Consider the following 18,066-nt stretch of genomic DNA (forward strand, 5'->3'; position numbering starts at 1 on the left):
TGAAAGTTTTTCTACATTTATCCATATGCATATATATTTTTATGTTTCAAAATTTCCTTCCACCCTCCCTTCCCATTCCCCTCCCCTCAGTGGCAAACAGTCGGGTTAATATTGTACATATACATTTGTGTTAAACATATTTACAGATTAGTCATTTTCAGTATGAGGAATTAGGATTAAGGGAAAGAAATACATTAATTATATTTATTAAAAAGTGAATGTAGTGTTCCTCAGATTCTAAAGGGTTTTTTGTTTTGTTTTGTTTTGTTTTGTTTTGTTTTTCTTCCTCTGGATGGGGATTGCATTGTCTGTAGCTGGTCCAATAGAGTTGTCCTAGCTCTCTGAACTGCTGAGAGGAGCTGCTTCCATCAAGGTAGATCATCTCACAATGTTGCTGTTGTTTTTTTTTTTTTTTTAATGTTGTTAATGTATACATTGTTCTTCTGGTTCTATTCCTTTCACTCAGCATCAGATCCTGTAATTCATTCCACACTTCTCTAGAGTCTGACCATTTATGTTTGCTTATGGAACAATAGTATTCCATAATATCCATATACTACAGCTTGTTTAACCATTCCCCAATTGATGGGCATCCTCTCAATTTCCAAATCTTTGCTCCTTCAAAAAGAGCTACTATGAATATTTTGGAACATGTGGGACTTTTACCATTTTTTTTATCATTTCTTCTGAATATAGACCTAGAATTGGAATTACTGGGTCAAAGGGAATGAACAGTTTCATTGCTCTTTGGGTATAGTTCAATATTGTTCTCTAGAATGGTTGGATCAGTTCACAACTCCACATGCATCGATGTCCCAATCCTCTCACAACCTTTCCAACATTGATCATTTTCCCTTTTTTTGTCATCTGAGTCATTCTGATAGGTGTGAGGTGATACCTCATTGTTTTAATTTTCATTTCTCTAATCAATAATGATTTGGAGCATTTTTTCATATGATTATATATCGCTTTAATATCTTCATTTGACAATGGTATATTCATATCTGTGACCATTTATTAATTGGGGAATGATTTGTAATCCTATAAATTTGATGCAATTCTCTCTATATAATTTTTAGAATTGAGACCTTTATCGGAACTCCTAGTAGTGGAGATTGTTTCTCAGCTTTCTGCTTTCCTTCTAATTTTGGCAGCATTGATTTTTTTAGTGCAAAAAGTTTTAAATTTAATGTAGTCAAAATCATTCATTTTGCTGTTTCTAATGTACTCTATTTTTATAGTCATAAATTCATCCCCTTTCCATAGATCTGATAGATAATTTCTTGTTCTATTAATTTATCTATGTTGTTGCCCTTTATAACCAAATGCTGTACCCATTTTGACTTTACTTTGGTATAGGATGTAAGATGTGAGTCTATGCCTAGTTTTTGCCATACTGTTTTCTAGTTTTCCCCAAAATTTTTGTCAAATAGTGAGTTCTTATCCCAAAAGCTAATGTCTTTGGATTTGTCAAACAGTAGATTACTGTAGCCATTTACTACTGTTTCTTTTGAACCTGTCCTAATCCACTGATCCATTAATCTATTTCTTAACCAGTACCAGGCAATTTTGTTGACTTCCACTTTAAAGTATAGTTTTAGATCTGGTAGAGCTAGATAACCTTCCTTTACTTTTTTTCATCAGTTACCTTGCTATTGTTGCCTTTTTTTGTGACTCCAGATGAATATTGTTACTATTTTTTCTAGCTTGGTAAAATAATTAATTGGTAGTTTGATTGGTATGACACTAAATAAGCAATTTAATTTGGGTGGAATTGTCATCTTTATTATATTGGCTCAACCTAACCATAAGCAATTGATATTTTCCCAATTATTTAGAACTGATTTAATTTAGGTGATATGTGCTTTATAATTATGTTCATACAGTTTCTGGATCTGTCTTTGGAGGTAGATTCCCAAGTATTTAATGTCGTCTACAGTTACTATAGATGGATAATTCTCTATCTTTTGCTCTTGAAATTTGTTGTTCATATATAGAAATGCTGAGGATTTATGTGGATTTATTTTCTATCCTGACACCTTGCTGAATTTGTTCTCAAACTTAGAGAAATATTAATAAAACAAGTATATTAACCTAATTCTATTTTTGAAAGCAAACACTGAAGAATAATGTTTATCCCTTATTAGGACAAATTCTGAAAGTTAACATTATTAATAGCAATTATTTTAAGACCAAGATCCTCATAGCCTAGGAGGATTTGAAACTGGCCCAGTGGATAGTCAGGAGGACTAGGGAATCTGATTTTTTTTTATTAAGGCAATAGGTGACTTGCCCAAGATCACACAGCTAGGCAATTATTAAGTGTCTGAGGTCAGTTTTGAACTGCCCCATCTGAGTTGTTTTTGAGCATGTTTGTGACTTCCCTATGACAATAAAGTGACTACTTGCAATCTAGGTCCTCAGGACCTATTGAGAAAGTAGTTTGCACATGCGTATTTATTTAACCAAGTCAGGGAAGTCACTTGAACTAAGATTGATTCACTTGTTCTATATTTACTTCTACACATTCAGAAATGTTCAAATTATTTGGGGGGGAGGAGGGTAGCCATGAATTTGTTGTGTGTTGACAGTTTTAAAAGACTACTTCTGTGGCCATAGCTAACTTGACTTTTCCTGCTGCAATCAGTATGTGCATATGACTTCTCTTCTTTCTAATATTAATACAATCAACTATTCTTTACCCATCTTTCTTATTCCTTTATCCTATCTTCTTAATCTCAGTCCCACCTTTCTTCCATGTAATATATTCTGACTGATATTAATTAAGTCAGCACAACTTTTCTGTTCTTTGTACTTTATTGTTTCACCTTAAATGAGGGGCCACTGCAGTTGATAGAGCACCAGCCCTGGAGTCAGGAGTACCTGAGTTCAAAATTTGGCCTCAGACACTTAATAATTATCTAGCTGTGTGGCCTTAGACAAGCCACTTAACACCATTTGTCTTTCAGAAACCTAAAAAAAAGAAAAGAAAAGAAAAGAAAGGGAGGGAGGGAGGGAGAGAGTGAGAGGGGAAGAGAGAGAGAGAGAGAGGGAGAGAGAGAGAGACAGAGACAGAGAGAGAGAGAAATTCTAATGAAAGGAAGGACCTGAGTTCAAATCCAGCCTTAGATACTTAATACTTACTTAGCTGTATGACCTTGGGCAAGTCCTTTATTCTTATTGCCCCCTCCCAAAAAAGAAATTCTAATGAGAAACTACTTTTTTATATAACTTTACTCCAAAATACCTTAGAGTTATTCTTTAAGATGCTATTTCATGTAAGTTCCTTGCTTATTCCTTCATGTCTCTGGTTTTCACATTTCTACTCCTTGCTTTTTTTTCTTGAATTTGTTCATGGAATTTACAGTAAGAACCCTTTCCTTTCTCCAATCTAGTTTATCTGACCCCACTATCTCTTGACTTCTTTTATATTCTTCTCTTCTTGGATCACCTTTCCAACCTGTTCAAGTGTCAGTTAGCTCCTTCCAACTTCTATCTTCAAATTGTTACTATACTTTTTCCATTTGCCGATTTTAGCCTACCATGACATCTAAAATACTTTTTAAAAAATGTGTTATGACTTATTTCACATCCAATAGACAAAATTCTCAATGCTACCTCTCCTTTTCATCTCAAGTCTGTAGTTTGAGGTAATGAGTTGTTTTCTCTGTGCCTTCCCTTAGGTGAAAAAATTGTTCAGAGGTTGAAGAATTGACCACTCCATGACTGGATCCCTCAGAGGTTATGCAAAACATTTCCACATTGGACATAGTGCAAAAGAAAACACAAACAAAATAAAATAAAATAGTTTTTTTAAAGTTTGCTTTTATCTGTGTTTAGAGTTCATCAGTTCTTTCTCTGAAGGTGGATAGAATTTTCAATTTCATTATTTGAAATTGTCTTGGAACAGTCTTGATCAGAATAGATGTTTTTCACAGTTAATCATTCATACAATATTGCTGTTATATTGTACAATGTTCTTTTGGTTCTACTCACTTAAATTTGTATCTATTCATATGAGACTCACTCATTTTTCTAAAACCATCTTGCTCATATAAATGTTTTTTTCATTTCATATAATCAAAATTATCTATTTTACTTCCCATCATCTCCTCTATTTCATAAACTCTGCCTTAAATCCATAGATGTAGCAAACATAATTTCCCATTCTCTCCTAATTTTTTTCTGAATCATTTATCACTTTTCACCTTATTATGGTATATGGTGTGAGATGTTGGTCTGTGCCTATTTTCTGCCAAAACTACCTGCCAGTTCCCAGCAATTTTTTCCAAATGTTGAACTCTTATACCCAAAGCTTGGATCTTTGTTAATCATTAGGTTACTATGGTCATTTATTACAATTTATTGTGTACCTAATCTATTACACTAATCCAAGTCAATACCAAATTGTTTTGATGATTCCTGCTTTGTAAAATAGTTTGAAATCTGATACTGCTAGGTTGCCTTCCTTAATACTTTTTTTCATTAATTTCTTTGGTAATCTTTGTTCTTCCAGATGAATTTTGTTACTATTTTTTTCTAGCTCTATAAAATAATTATTTGGTAGTTTAATTAAAATGGATCTGAAAAAGTAAATTAATTTAGATAGAACTATCACTTTTATTATATTTACTTGTCCTACCCATGAGAAATGAATATTTCTCCAATATTTTAGATCTATCTTTATTTAAATGAAAAGTATTTTGTAATTGTGTTCACAAAATCCCTGAGCTTATTTTAGTAAGTAGACTCTTAAATATTTTATATTGTTTACAGATATTTTTACATGCAATTTTTTCTTTTTAATTCTTCCTGCTGTATTTTGATGGTAGTCTTACAGAATTGTTGATTTTTATGGATTTATATTATACCCTTCAATTTTGCTGAAATTATAATTGTTTCCACTAGTTTTCTCCAAAATTAGTTGATTCTTTAGTATCATTACAAAGAGAAACCCAAATAGGATCACAAAGAGTTGGATATGACTAAAATAACTGAACAACCACATCTTATTATCTGCAAAAGAGTGACAATTTTGTTTCCTCATTGTTTATTTTTATTCTTCCAATTTCTTTTTTTTTCTCAGTGCTTTAGCTAGCATTGAATAATAAAGTTTAATTGAAATCCTTTCTTCAGGGGTGGCTAGGTGGCACAGTGGATAAAGCACTGGCCCTGGAGTCAGGAATACTTGGGTTCAAATCCGATCTCAGACGCTTAATAATTACCTAGCTGTGTGGCCTTCAGCAAGCCACTTAACCCCATTTGCCTTGCAAAAACCTAAAAATCATTTCTTCACTCCTGATCTTATTGGGAAGGATTCAAGTTTATTCCTGTTACAAATAATATTTGTTTTTGGTTTTAGATAGATATAACTTATTTTTAAGATAAATGCCATGTATTCCAATGCTTTCTAAAATTTTTTGTATTTTGTCAAAGGCTTTTTCTGAATATTAATATGACTACATGATTTTTGTTGTTATTGATATGGTCAATTATATTGACCATATATTGATCCAGCCCTTCCTGGTATAAATTCCATCTGATTATAGTGTATGATCTTTTAAAAAATTTTTTTTATTTATTTAGGGCCATGGAATTAAGTGACTTGCATAAAGTCACACAGCTAGGTAATTATTAAGTGTCTGAGGCTAGATTTGAAGTCAGGTCCTCCTGACTCCAGGGCCAGGGCTTTAACCACTGCACCACCTATCTGCCCCTATTGTATGATCTTTTTCTATATTTCTGTAATCTCTGTGATAATATTTTATTGAAATTTTTTGCATCGATATACATTAAGGAATTTGATCTCTAATTTTCTTTCTCTGTTTTTGCTTTCCTTGGTTTGGTATCAAAATCATATTTGTGTCAAAATAGGAATTTGTTAGGACTCTTTTTTTTGGTTAAACAATGAGGAGGCCATGATGCTTTTGATGTTTAATATGCATTAAATTTATTTAATAATAAAAGGATAATTTGCTTGAGAGAGATGGAAACTCTAGCAGAAGTAATAGGTTTTGAAATAATCATTTTCAGAGAACTTGCAGTAAACCAAGATAAAAATGTCTAACAAAACCTCTCCATCCCAAAGCCCCCAAAACAGATAAAAGATCCATAAATAAAAATGTTCCTTGGACATTTCACTACCTTGACTTAAGGAACAAAGAAGTTTCTTGTACTATGCAGTAGGACCCTTGATACACCATCTTATGGGACTCTGGGAAAGCCACATCACATCTCATCCCTCTGACTTTCTTAAATGGTGGCCCCATTGGGCACAAGTCAAAAAAATGCTTACACCACACCACTAGGTTCTCAGATCAACTTCTGGAATGAGAGGAGAGAAGGTAGAGAACACTGAGAACTTCTCTCTGGTGTCACAAGGCGCAGGTCATGTCTACCTCTGGCTCCATTTTTGAGCCTGTTTGTGTTGTTTTAAACAAAATACCACAGGTATGAGGCATAAAAAACAAACACTATAGGACTCCTTCTTTACCTAGTTTTTCCAAATGGCTTTAGTATTGGGAGCAATTGTTCTTTAAATGTTTTGTAGAATTCAAGTTTGAACCCATCTGACCCTGGAAATTTTTTTCTTAGAGAGCTCTTTGATAGTGTGAATCCTAAAAATTGTAAACCTTATCAATTGATGTTTAAAATAAAATAACAAGGGGTGACTAGGTGGCACAGTGAATAGAGCACCGGCCTTGGAGTCAGGAGTACCTGGGTTCAAATTCAACCTCAGACACTTAACAATTACCTAGCTGTGTGACCTTGGGCAAGCCACTTAACCCCATTGCCTTGAAAAATCTAAAAAATAAATAAATAAACAAACAAATGAATGAATGAATAAATAAATTAAATAACGATAAAATATGTTAGACATGAAGTTTTTTTCTTTGGGATTTACCATTAACCTATAGGTGGAGATCATCTTTCTAAGATGATCAAACAGAATTATATATTTCTCTAAAAATAAAAGGCTGATGAAAATCATTAACTTACTAAGTGACCAGATAATCTTAAATTAGTCACTTGTTTCTCAAAGCTTATCATCCTTGTACAATACTATCTTATTAATTGTTATCTCTTCCTAGACTTTAAATATTCTGAGGGCAGGAAAAGTTTCCTGGCTTCAAGATCACTGTCTTCCAGAGTTTATAATTAACCTGAAGGAAGAAAGGAAATGTCTTACAGGCAAAGGTGACTGTAAAATAAAGATTGTTATGCTGTTTTAAAGAAATCAGCCTTTTCTATCAGAAATATAGTAGTGAAAAAAAATTATTATTATTATTACATTTTGACAATATCTGTTCAATTTCTTTTTCAACAATGGGTTATTTAAGTATTCTATTTCTTCTTTTACTTTTATATTCATCCATTTCACTTAGACTGTTAAATTTATTGACATTATTGGGCAAAGTGATTCCTAATTTTTGCTTTAACTTCATTGTCATTGACGATGCATTCATCCTGTTCATTTTTGATACTAGTAATATGGTTTTCTTTCTTTTTTTTAAATCAAATTAACAATAATTTATCTATTTCATTATTGTTGTTACCCCCTCCCAATAAGACCAGCTCCTGGATTTATTTATTAGTTCAGTGATTTGGGAGGGGGGGGGTCTTTTTGCTTTCAGTTTTTATTAATCTTTAAGTTTTAAGATTTCCATTTTGGTGTTTAATTAGGGATATTTGATTTCTTATTTTTCTAGGTTTTTTAGTAGCATACTAAATTCATTGATTTGCTTTTTCTCTCTTTCATTGATATAAGTATTTAGAGACATTAATTTCCCCCTAAGTATTAGGGCTGCATCTCACAAATTTTGGAATGCTTTCTCATTTTTGTCATTCTTGCTTTTTTTTAAAGTTTTTGCAAGGCAGATGGGGTTAAGTGACTTGCCCAAGGTCACTCAGCTAGGTAATTATTAAATGACTGAGGCCACATTTAATCTCAGGTCCTCCTGACTCCAAGGCTGGTGCTCTATCCGCTTTGCCACCTACCTGTCCCTTGTCATTCTCTTTAATGAAAGAATTAATTGTTCCTATGTAGTGCAGTGGATGGAACAGTATCCCTAAAGGAAGACTCAGCTTTGTGAATTCAACTCTCGTCTCAGGTGACCCTAGGCAAGTCATTTAACCCTATTTGCCTCATTTTCTCAAAAGGAAATGCAAGGGGCCGCTAGGTGGCTCAGTGGATAAAGTACTGGCTCTGGAGTCAGGAGTACCTGAGTTCAAATCCAGTCTCAGACACTTAATAATTACCTAGCTGTGTGGCCTTGGGCAAGCCACTTAACCCCATCTGCCTTGCAAAAACCTAAAAAAAAAACCAAAAAGGAAGTGCAAATCATTCCACTATTTTTGCCAAGAGAACCCCAAATGGCATCACAAAGAGTTTGATGTGACTGAAACAATTGAATAACAAAAGTGATTTACTCATTCTTGGGATTAATTGAGTTTTCATTTAACTTTTAATCTATGCTTCCATGATCCTTTATTGAATATAATTTTTATTATATTTTCATCTAGAAAAAGATGCATTTAATACTTTTGCTTTTTTTTGTATTTGGTTGTGATGTTTTTATACTCTAATGCATAGTTAATTTTTGTGATTGTGCCATATACAGCTGAGAAAAAGATATACTCTTTCATATTATTATTCAGTTTTCTCCAGAGATTTATTTTGTATAACTTTTCTTTTTTCTTTTTTTTTTTTTTGAAGAAAAATTTTGGGGCAACTAGGTGGTAGAGTGGATAGCGTACCGGCCCTGGAGTCAGGAGTACCTGATTCAGGTCCAGCCTCAGACATTTAATAATTACCTAGCTCTGTGGCCTTGGGCAGGCCACTTAGCCCCATTTGCCTTGCAAAAACCTAAAAAAAAAGGAAAGAAAGAAAAATTTTATTTATTTTGAGTTTTACAATTTTTCCCTCCCATTCTTGCTTCCCTCCTCCCACTCCCCATAGAAGGGATTCTGTTAGTCTTTACATTGGTTCCATGTTATACATTGATCTCAGTTGAATGTAGTGACAGAGAAATCATATCCTTAAGGAAGAAAAATAAAGTTTGAGATAGTAAAGTTATGTAATAATATTTTTTTTCCCTAATTTGATGGTAATAGTCTTTGGTCTTTGTTCAAAGTCCATAGCTTTTTCTCTGGATACAAATGGTATTCTCCATTGCAGATAGCCCAAAATTGTACCTGGTTGTTGCACTGAAGGGATGAGCAAGTCCATCAAAGTTGATCATCACCCCCATGTTGCTGTTAAGGTATACAATGTTTTTCTGATTCTGCTCATCTCACTCAGCATCAGTTCATGAAACTCTTTCCAGGCTTCCCTGAATTCCTATCCCTCCTGGTTTCTAATAGAACAATAGTGCTCCATGACATACATATATCACAGTTTGTTAAGCCATTCCCCAATTGAAGGCCATTCACTTAATTTCCAATTTTTTTGCTACCACAAACAGGGCTGCTATAAATATTTTTGTACAAGTGATGTTTTTACTCTTTTTCATAATCTCTTCAGGGTATAGACCCAGTAGTGGTATTGCTGGGTCGAAAGGTATGCACATTTTTGTTACCCTTTGGGCATAATCCCAAATTGCTATCCAGAAAGGTTGGATGAGTTCACAGCTCCACCAACAATGTATTAGTGTCCCAGATTTCCTGCATCTCTTCCATCATTGACCATTGCCCTTTCTGGTCACATTGGCCAGTCTGATAGGTGTTAGGTGGTATCTCAAAGATGCTTTAATTTGCCATATATAACTTTTCTAAGATTCTATTCATCTCTTTGACTTCTTTCTTATTCATTTTAAATGGTTAGATATATCTAGTTCTGAGAGGGCAAAGTTGAGATTTCCCACTAGTATGGTTTAATTGTGTTTTCTCCTATAATTCATTTAACTTTCCCTTTAAGACATTGGTCATAGAAGCTGCTAGGTGGTGCAGGTGATAGAGCACAGGCCCTGGAGTCAGGAGTACTTGAGTTCAAATCCTACCTCAGACACTTAATCATTACCTAGCTATGTGGCCTTGGGCAAGCCACTTAACCCCATTTGCCTTGCAAAAACCTAAAAAAAAACAAAAGAATTTGGTTGCTATGCCATTTGGTGCATATATATATATATATATATATATATATATATATATATATATATTTATATATATTTATACTTCACAATGTTTTGCTCAACTGAGATTATGATTTCTACCCCTATCATTTTCTTTTCTTTATATACTTCAGCTGAAGCATAATAGATTCTACTACAGTCATTTATTTTAACTGTGTGTGTGTCACTCTCTGTTTCAAATATGTTTCTTGTAAAAAATCTATTGTTGGATTCTGATTTCTAATTTATTCTGCTATTTTCCTTGATAATATCTTGAGGCAAACTGAGGGTTTTGGGACAAGGTCACACAGCTAGGAAGTGTCTTGAATCCACATTTGAGCTCTGGAGGATGTCTTCCTGATTTCAGTTCCAGCACTCTATCCACTTCAATACCTAGTTGCCCAAACTTTCTAAAAAGTTTAAGTTCAAAAGGAACAATTGATAAGATAAATTCAAATGGTTCTAATCAGTTAAGAGGAATGGAAGCTTCAGATTATATATTTAAAAATTAAAATGAAATTGTTAAATGAAATATTTTTTAAATGAAATATATTTTAAAATATATTTATTAAATATATAAATATTAAATAAATATATTTCAAAATTAAAATGAAATTCTTTCCTGCTGAAAGAAATTATATGTTTCAGAGAAATAAGAAGCAGATATTACATGGGCCTTGCAGACTAGTTCTAGTCTTGTAATGCCAGTGCCTCTCTGTTAATTCTAGGTTAACTTACTTTTCTATACCTTCATTTTATTATCAGTAAAATGAGAGTGATCATTGTAGCAGTATTTTGCCAAATAAGTAATAGAATTGTTGCAATGTTCTTTTTTATTATGTAAATATTTTATTTGTTTTCAAATTATATACAATTTTTCCTCCCTCCCCCCCTCCCCCCACGAAGGTAATTTTATACAGGCTTTATATTTTCATCCATGATAGATAGATTGAACTTGAGCTTGCTGTGAGAGAAATAAATTGGACTCAGTTCTCTAAATATTTTTGTAATGAGTCCTTTGTCCAAAAAAATAGTGGTAAAAACTGTTTCCCAATTTCATTATAGTGCTATTGTTTATGCAAAACCTTTTTAATTTAATGTAATCAAAATTATCCACTTTATTTTTATAATGTTCTCTATGTTTTCTTTGGTCATAAACTGCTCCCATTTGCAAGTATCTGACAGGTAAACTATTCCTTTTTCTCCTAATTTGCTTATAATATTGTCTTTTATGTCTAATTCTTCTTTTGCAGATGTTAAATATGACATAAAACTCATTGATTTCACAGACCAAAGCTTATAATCTTCAGTTTTTTAAAGTTATCTTAGGTATTATGTGTTTTTTTCTTACTAATTTTTTTCCATTTCTCTTTGATTCCCCTTTCACGGTATGATTAATATGGATCTATGTTTAGCAAGTATAGTCTATATTAGATTGCCATCTGTCAGGGGGGAGAGGGGAGGGAAAGAGGGACATAAATGTAAAACTCAAAACCTAGTTAAAAAAAGATTGTTGAGGGGCAGCTAGGTGATGCAGTGGATAGAGCACCAGTCCTGGAGTTGGGAGTACCTGAGTTCAAATGTGGCCTCAGACACTTAATAATTACCTGTGTGGCCTTGGGTAAGCCACTCAACCCCATTGCCTTGCAAAAAAACTAAAAAACAAATATAAATAAATAAAAAGATTGTTGAAAACTAGCATTGCATGTAGTTGGGGAAATAAATAAAATATTTATCCTAGACTATTCCCATGCTCAACAAAATTTTTAAAAAACCCATTGATTTCAAGGGAAGAAATTAATCATTTTTATGCTTGAATTTTATGGAGTGATTATAATTGATCAAGTGTTGGCTCTAAACTGTATATAATTAAAAAGGAAGGAAAAAAGTATTTATTAAATGCCTACTTTGTTCCAAGTGCTTTGCATATATTATGTCACTCAGTCATCAAGACAATGGACATGATCTCTACTTAAAGGTGCGGAAACTGAGAATAAGTGCCAGGAACATTCATGCAACTAAGTATGATGTTCAAGGAAGACTAGCACCTCTGGTATATGGACTTGCCTAGTCCTTTTCAGGCCTGCTTTTCCACCTTTGGTATCCACCTGTTACCAATTCTCACCTGTGATTCCAAGAAGTTGTAGCAGCATACCTACTCAGGTAAAATGTGTGAAGTCTTCCCCCAAAGGCACTGCTTAGAGTTTGGTCAGACATCAAAAACACCATCTTCATCTTCTCTGTTCTGGGCTATTGACAGTCCTCTTGACTTTTGTCCTGCCACTGGCCTTCCATGACTCTGGAATAGAGAGTGAGGCTATCAGCTTTGTGCAATTCTGCCTCACTTAAATCCAATTGACATGAATATGAAGAGATTATCTTTGATGTCATTGATCCTTTTCAAAAGGAAAAGGTAAACAACTTTTTGAGAGCTTCCAGACTGTAGGCCCCGTATGTATTTAATCCACTGTGACGTGTAGCTTCCTCTGAGGTGGGAAAATGTGGATATTGAAGGGGCAACTGGGTGACCAAATGGATAGAACACCTACCCTGGAATCAGGAGGACCTGAGTGCAGATCTTGCTTCAGAAATTTACTAGCTGAGCAAGTCATTTAACTCCAATTGCCTCCCCCCAAAAAAAGATATTGATAACTTTTGCTCCCAATCAATAAATAATAATAGCTCCCTAACTTGGTGCCTTAACAAGCATCCAGATCTTAGAATCTCCGACCTAGATGGGATGGCAGAGATTAGGAATCCAAGAAGCATCTGTACTTCTATCGGATTATGCCTGATCTGAAAAAGTGGGAGCATATGCTCCTTTCATGTTGTAGATGAATTCCATTGGCTTTCTCTTACAATGTCTTAGGATATGTTAGATTAGAATTGGTTCTTTTGGGGATGGTTGCCTTCTAAGACTTCCTTTGCAGCTTCTGGCTGCCAATGAATACCTAGGGAAAGGGAATCATAAGCACACCTCTCAAGTTTTGGCCTTCTTTTTTTTCCTTTTCCTTCCAGCCTCTTCCCCGCCCCCCACTCCCCCCCCCCCCACTCCTTCCCCATCCCAAATCGGAGGGGAAGGTAGGGAAAAGAATCCTCCTCCAATTTGGGGAAATCCACCTCGGGTTTTGTCTCTTGCTTCATAGTGTGGAATCCAGCGAGAGCAGCAGTGGAGCTTCACTCCCAGAGGTCTGTCCAGGGGAGACACTACTTCTTCGAAGGACTGACCTTCGGGGAGAAGCAGCAAGATCAGCCCGTTCTGCTCCTCTCTTGGCTTGGCGGAGGGCACAAACCATTGTCCCCGGCCCGCCTGTCTGGGACTCCCCATTCTGCCTTAAGACATGAAGCCCTCTTTGCCTTTCCAGTGTGGCTAGGAGAGCCATCAAGCCTGGGCTCTCCTTTCCCAGAGCCAGACTGGCAAAGCTCGGAGCCTGGTACGTATTTGGGCAGGGCTCTACGGGACCCTCGGGAGGCTTTGGAGCTGCCCGATCTGAGTCCTCTCTGCAGGCGCGCCCCTTGGGCTCACTTGGGAGATTGCTCCAGTCCTTTTCCCCCCTCTGTCCTGAGAGACTTGGGAAGTTTGTCTTGGAGGCTGGAGCAGAGGGGGCACCCACTGCCCCCGCGGCTTTAACTACTGCCCCCGAGAGGGAGTGGGCTGAGGGTGGGGTGGGCAGAGCGCTCCCCCCCCCCCCCCCCCAGACCGAGGGTCAGGCTTTGACGTGGAGGTTTTCAGGGCTACCAGGCCGGGAATGGGGGTGGGGGTGGGGTGGGAGGTAGGAGACCCGAAACCTGGCCAGTCCTGAAGGTAGGAATTCCTAACTCTGGGGCCCGACCAGTGTAGCCTAAAATTGTTTGGGGAATTGGGGGGGAACTATGGGACGAGCAGAAGGCGCCCTTGGGTCAAAGCCAGGGTGGTTATTCCCCAGAGATTCCTTCCAACCCCCCTTCATTCTTGTTCTTTGGCTCTGGGTGTTGGGGAAGCCAGTGGAAAGATGTGAGGTGTATTCTTAACTCTCTCTGTCTCTGTCTCTGTCTCTGTCTCTGTCTCTCTCTCTCTCTCTCCCCCCCTCCACTTCCTCCTCCATCTCCCTCTCCCCCTGGCCTCCCTCCTTCCCTCTCTCCTTCCCTTGTCTCTCTCGGTAAACAATGCCTTTTCGCCGGGAGAACTGACTCCTTTCTTGGCCTTGGCCCCCAGCCTCACTGGCTGCTCTCTGCCTGCCACCGGAGCTCAGCATTGGGTTGTAGGGAAGCTCAGAGGGAACCCCTTTCTTTCTCGCCAACTCCTGACCCTTCTCCGCTGGAATGGGAAGAATGAAGGAGTAGCTCCCGACCCGCCGGAGAATCCAACTCCCCAACCCCCTTCCCCCATACCTTTCAAGATGGCAAGCCCCCTGGCTCAGGGGGTGCAGGTGGTCTCAGCCTGCACGAGCTCCCTGCTGCATTTCCAGGACCTAGGGAGTTTGGGATGCTAGAGCGTTCTTCTAGGAGCTGTTGAGCCGAAAGGGCCCCGGCGATAGGGGCCCCAGGAGGGGCCCCCAGGGCACATGTTTCACCTTTCTTTCCCCACCCCCACCCCGGCTCCCATCTTGGCCTTGGAGAAGTGCTTGTTTGTCTCGGAAGCCACTCTTTATCCAGAGGGGTGGGGAACTTCCAAAGAGTTTGCTAGGTCAGGGCCGGGCTGGTGCCAGGATGTGAAGGAAGAGTAGACATGGATTTGGGTCAGGCTTTTTGGATAGAAAGAAGCTGCCCTTGGTATATATGAGGCATGGCTAACCTTACATCCGAAAGCTAGCTTTGAAAACTATTCCTTACCCAGGACCTGGGGTCCCAACCCGTGTTGGGCAGCTCCTCTCTCCGTGTGGGATCTGTCCAACTTGTATCCAGTCCCCGGGCTTTGAAGAGATCTCCCTGGACCCTTCGGTTCTAAGTGATTGGGACTTGCTCTTGGTCATGTATAGGAAGTGAGTCTGGGAAAGGGATAATTCGCCTTAATGGTTTTTTAGGACTGGTCACCTGGAAGGTGTAAAACTGGTTTGGGGTATCGATTCCCCCTTGGGATAATTGAGGTTTTCTCTGGATGATGTAAGTAATGAAACTACCTAGCTAGGGTTCTGAGAAAAGGAATTTGCCAGGATGACAGGCAGTAGCCAAGAGAAGGGTTTCATATTGGGACTATCTCGAAGTTTCAGCAAAAATTAAACTCAGTGGAAGTAAAACAAAGTTAATTGTCTCCCAGAGAAGTGGATTAAGAAGGATGACCCAGTGATGTGGAAATCTTTTAAACATGCGCTGTTTTTTTTTTCTTTCTCCTCCCTCAGTTTAACTGAATCCAACAAATGCCTTATTTCCCCCATTTCCTCCATCAGGGGCAGTAATGGGAACTTTAGGAATGAGTAGTTTTGAATAAATATTTGAGAAGTGCTTGAGGTTTTTCAGGCTAGGGGATCGGGACCAAGGCAATACAAAATATTTCTATTGCTGCTACAAGCTACCCTTGGGTTTTTATAAGCTTAGCTTTATCCTGTACTGCTTAGAATTATTGGGGGGGGGTGGCACATAGCTGCTGAATCTGGGGGAATTTCAGAAGGTACCTGTCTTTGCTCTGTTGTGGTCACTGTAGCCTCCTCATTGTGTTGTTCCTTCTTTTATCCGAGATTTTTCCTTCAATTCTTTCTCCTCACAATCATCTCCAATCCCCAAATATTGGTCACACCAGGAACTCAACATAATAGAAATGAAATTGTTGGGGCATCTTAAACAATTCCCTAGAGCTGGGGCATGGATATTTTAAAGCAGATAGATGTTTTTTGACCACAGTTTTCAGGAGGCTGCACATATGCAAATACATATAGGAATAATAACTGATCTTTTTATAGACCTTAAAGGCCTGGAAAACATTGTATATGTGTTATCTCTTATTTGATCCTCACAACAGCCTTATAAGGTAGATGCTCTGTTGACCTTATTTTACAGATAAGGAAAATGAGGCTGAGAGGATAAGTGACATAATTAGGGTCACACAGTGTCAGGTAAGTCCAAGTTAACACCAAGTTCAGATCCAACAGAAAAAAAAGATACTATTTGAAGATTAGTTGTTCTTTCTCTATTACTAGTATAGAATGAAGGTGTCTTTCACAAAATGTAGTCCAAACAAATAATGGTAATGTGACTTTATAAAGTTAGAGGATTTTATTTTTAGATAATTGCCAAAGATAAAAGTCTCTTAAGGAAAAACAAGTAAAACTACATCATCCTGTCCTCAGAACTACTAAATGATTTTGGTTAAAATTGTTGAATTCAGGCCAGTATCATGTAAGCTGTGATCTGGCTTGAACTGTTCTACTTAGGTAACAATTGAACAATTAGATAACAGTTTTTTTAAGGAGCAACCTCCTGCCCTTCACTTTAGTGTACTTCACCTAGAGGTCCCCTCCACTGTAACTACCTAGACCCTGCCTTTGTTTCTCTTCCTTCCTCAACTTGATCTCTTTGTCTCTCCCCTCCCCAGCCTCTGGAATCTGTATATCTCTTTCCTGTATGCCTTTTTTTTTCTTTCTCCTTTACTATTTCTGCTTTTTTGTTGCTGAGGACTTGGGTATTTGGGGGGTCTTCCTCCTTTTCTTCCCTATTCTCTTCTTTTTGTCTTTGGGGCTTGGGTACCCTTTTGAGTATCTCCTCCCTCAATCCCCTCCCCTCTCCAAGCTTTGTGTGTTTTTAAATCACTCGACTCATTTTGACTCCCCCCCAACTCTCATTTTCTCTGCCTTTATTTCTCCCTTTGAGGCCTTTCTTTGCTCTCTGCAGGGCAGCAGTGGAGGGAAAGGGGGCCTCTGATCCAATGAAGACTATTCTAGTCAGTTTGCCTGAAGAGTCTTTCCACGTGTTCAGAGCTCTTGCCCTTCCTGCTCCAAGACAGACACTATCGAGGAACAGTGGTTTTTGTCCCTCCCTCTCCTGAGCTGTGGGAGGGAGCATGAATGGGGTGCTTGAAGGTCCTGTCCAGGAGCTCTTACCCTCTGAGGGAACTGAAGGGGGAAACCGGGAAATCCTGGTCACTCTCCTTGTGCAGCTGGCAGCAGGCCGCCCTGCAGGCAAATTGGAAATGGACCCCAGGGACATCTGGTTACATCAGTTCAGCCACATCCTGCTCAGGGGACTTGGGGGATCAGGAGGGTGGAGATGTGGTCAGGAGTGGGGGGAAGTGGAGAGTCTGAGGGAGAGAAAAGGAAGAGGTGCTACAGTCTCTTGTTCTGTAGGCACAGGCCTGTTGAAGTAGCTATTTCAACTCAAACTGATACTGTCCCAGAAAGGCTCTCTTTTATTTTCTTGGCAGGTAGGCTATTGTGCTCTAAAGCATTTCCATAAAATGAGATAATAGGGGGAAATGTTATATTTTTATCTATTTGCTGAGACTTGGATTTAACAGTTTCCATCCCTTTGAAATGTATTGAAATTCTTTTTGAAATCTTGGAATCCAAGTGTGAATCTTACTCTTTCTGGCTCTGTCTTCTTTCTCGATTCTGGCCTCAGTTTCTTTCTTTGTCTTTACTAATCTCCTCTTCCTCTCCCTTAAAGGATCGATGTCCCTCCCTGTGGTGTCCCCATCATAATTAAATGTAAAGATTTTTGTTTTTTAAAAATTTTACTTTTGGTTTTTTTTTAGGTTTTTTAAATTTATTTAAAGCAATGAGGTGGCAAAGTGGATAGAGCACCAGCCCTGGAGCAAGGAGGAACTGAATTCAAATCCGGTCTCAGACATTTAATAATTTTCTAGTTGTGTTTATATGAGCCAGTGCTCTTATAAAAAGACTGTTAAAATTTTAAGTAGTCCACAACTAGGCAATTATTAAGTGTCTGAGGTCGGATTTGAACTCAGGTCCTCCTGACTCCGGGGCGGTGCTCTATCCACTGCGCCACCTAGCTATCCCCCCCAAAATTTACTTTTAAAATAATTAAA

At 37.7% G+C, this 18,066-nt stretch overlaps 1 protein-coding gene across 3 annotated transcripts in view; it reads left to right on the forward strand.

The window, feature by feature from the left end:
• Positions 1-13,266: 13,266 nt before the first annotated feature.
• The window catches only part of TET1 (tet methylcytosine dioxygenase 1), a 153,208-nt gene continuing 148,408 nt past the window's right edge, over positions 13,267-18,066 (forward strand). For 2 of the 3 annotated variants that reach the window (XM_074232405.1, XM_074232406.1), the window contains exon 1: positions 13,267-13,543. The gene's annotated coding sequence lies outside the window, so the exon portion shown is untranslated. The remainder of the gene's footprint in view (positions 13,544-18,066) is intronic. The other variant, XR_012477698.1, reaches the window with a different exon arrangement.

This window comes from Macrotis lagotis, chromosome 4 (assembly GCF_037893015.1).
Source record: "Macrotis lagotis isolate mMagLag1 chromosome 4, bilby.v1.9.chrom.fasta, whole genome shotgun sequence".
NCBI lineage: Eukaryota > Metazoa > Chordata > Mammalia > Peramelemorphia > Peramelidae > Macrotis > Macrotis lagotis.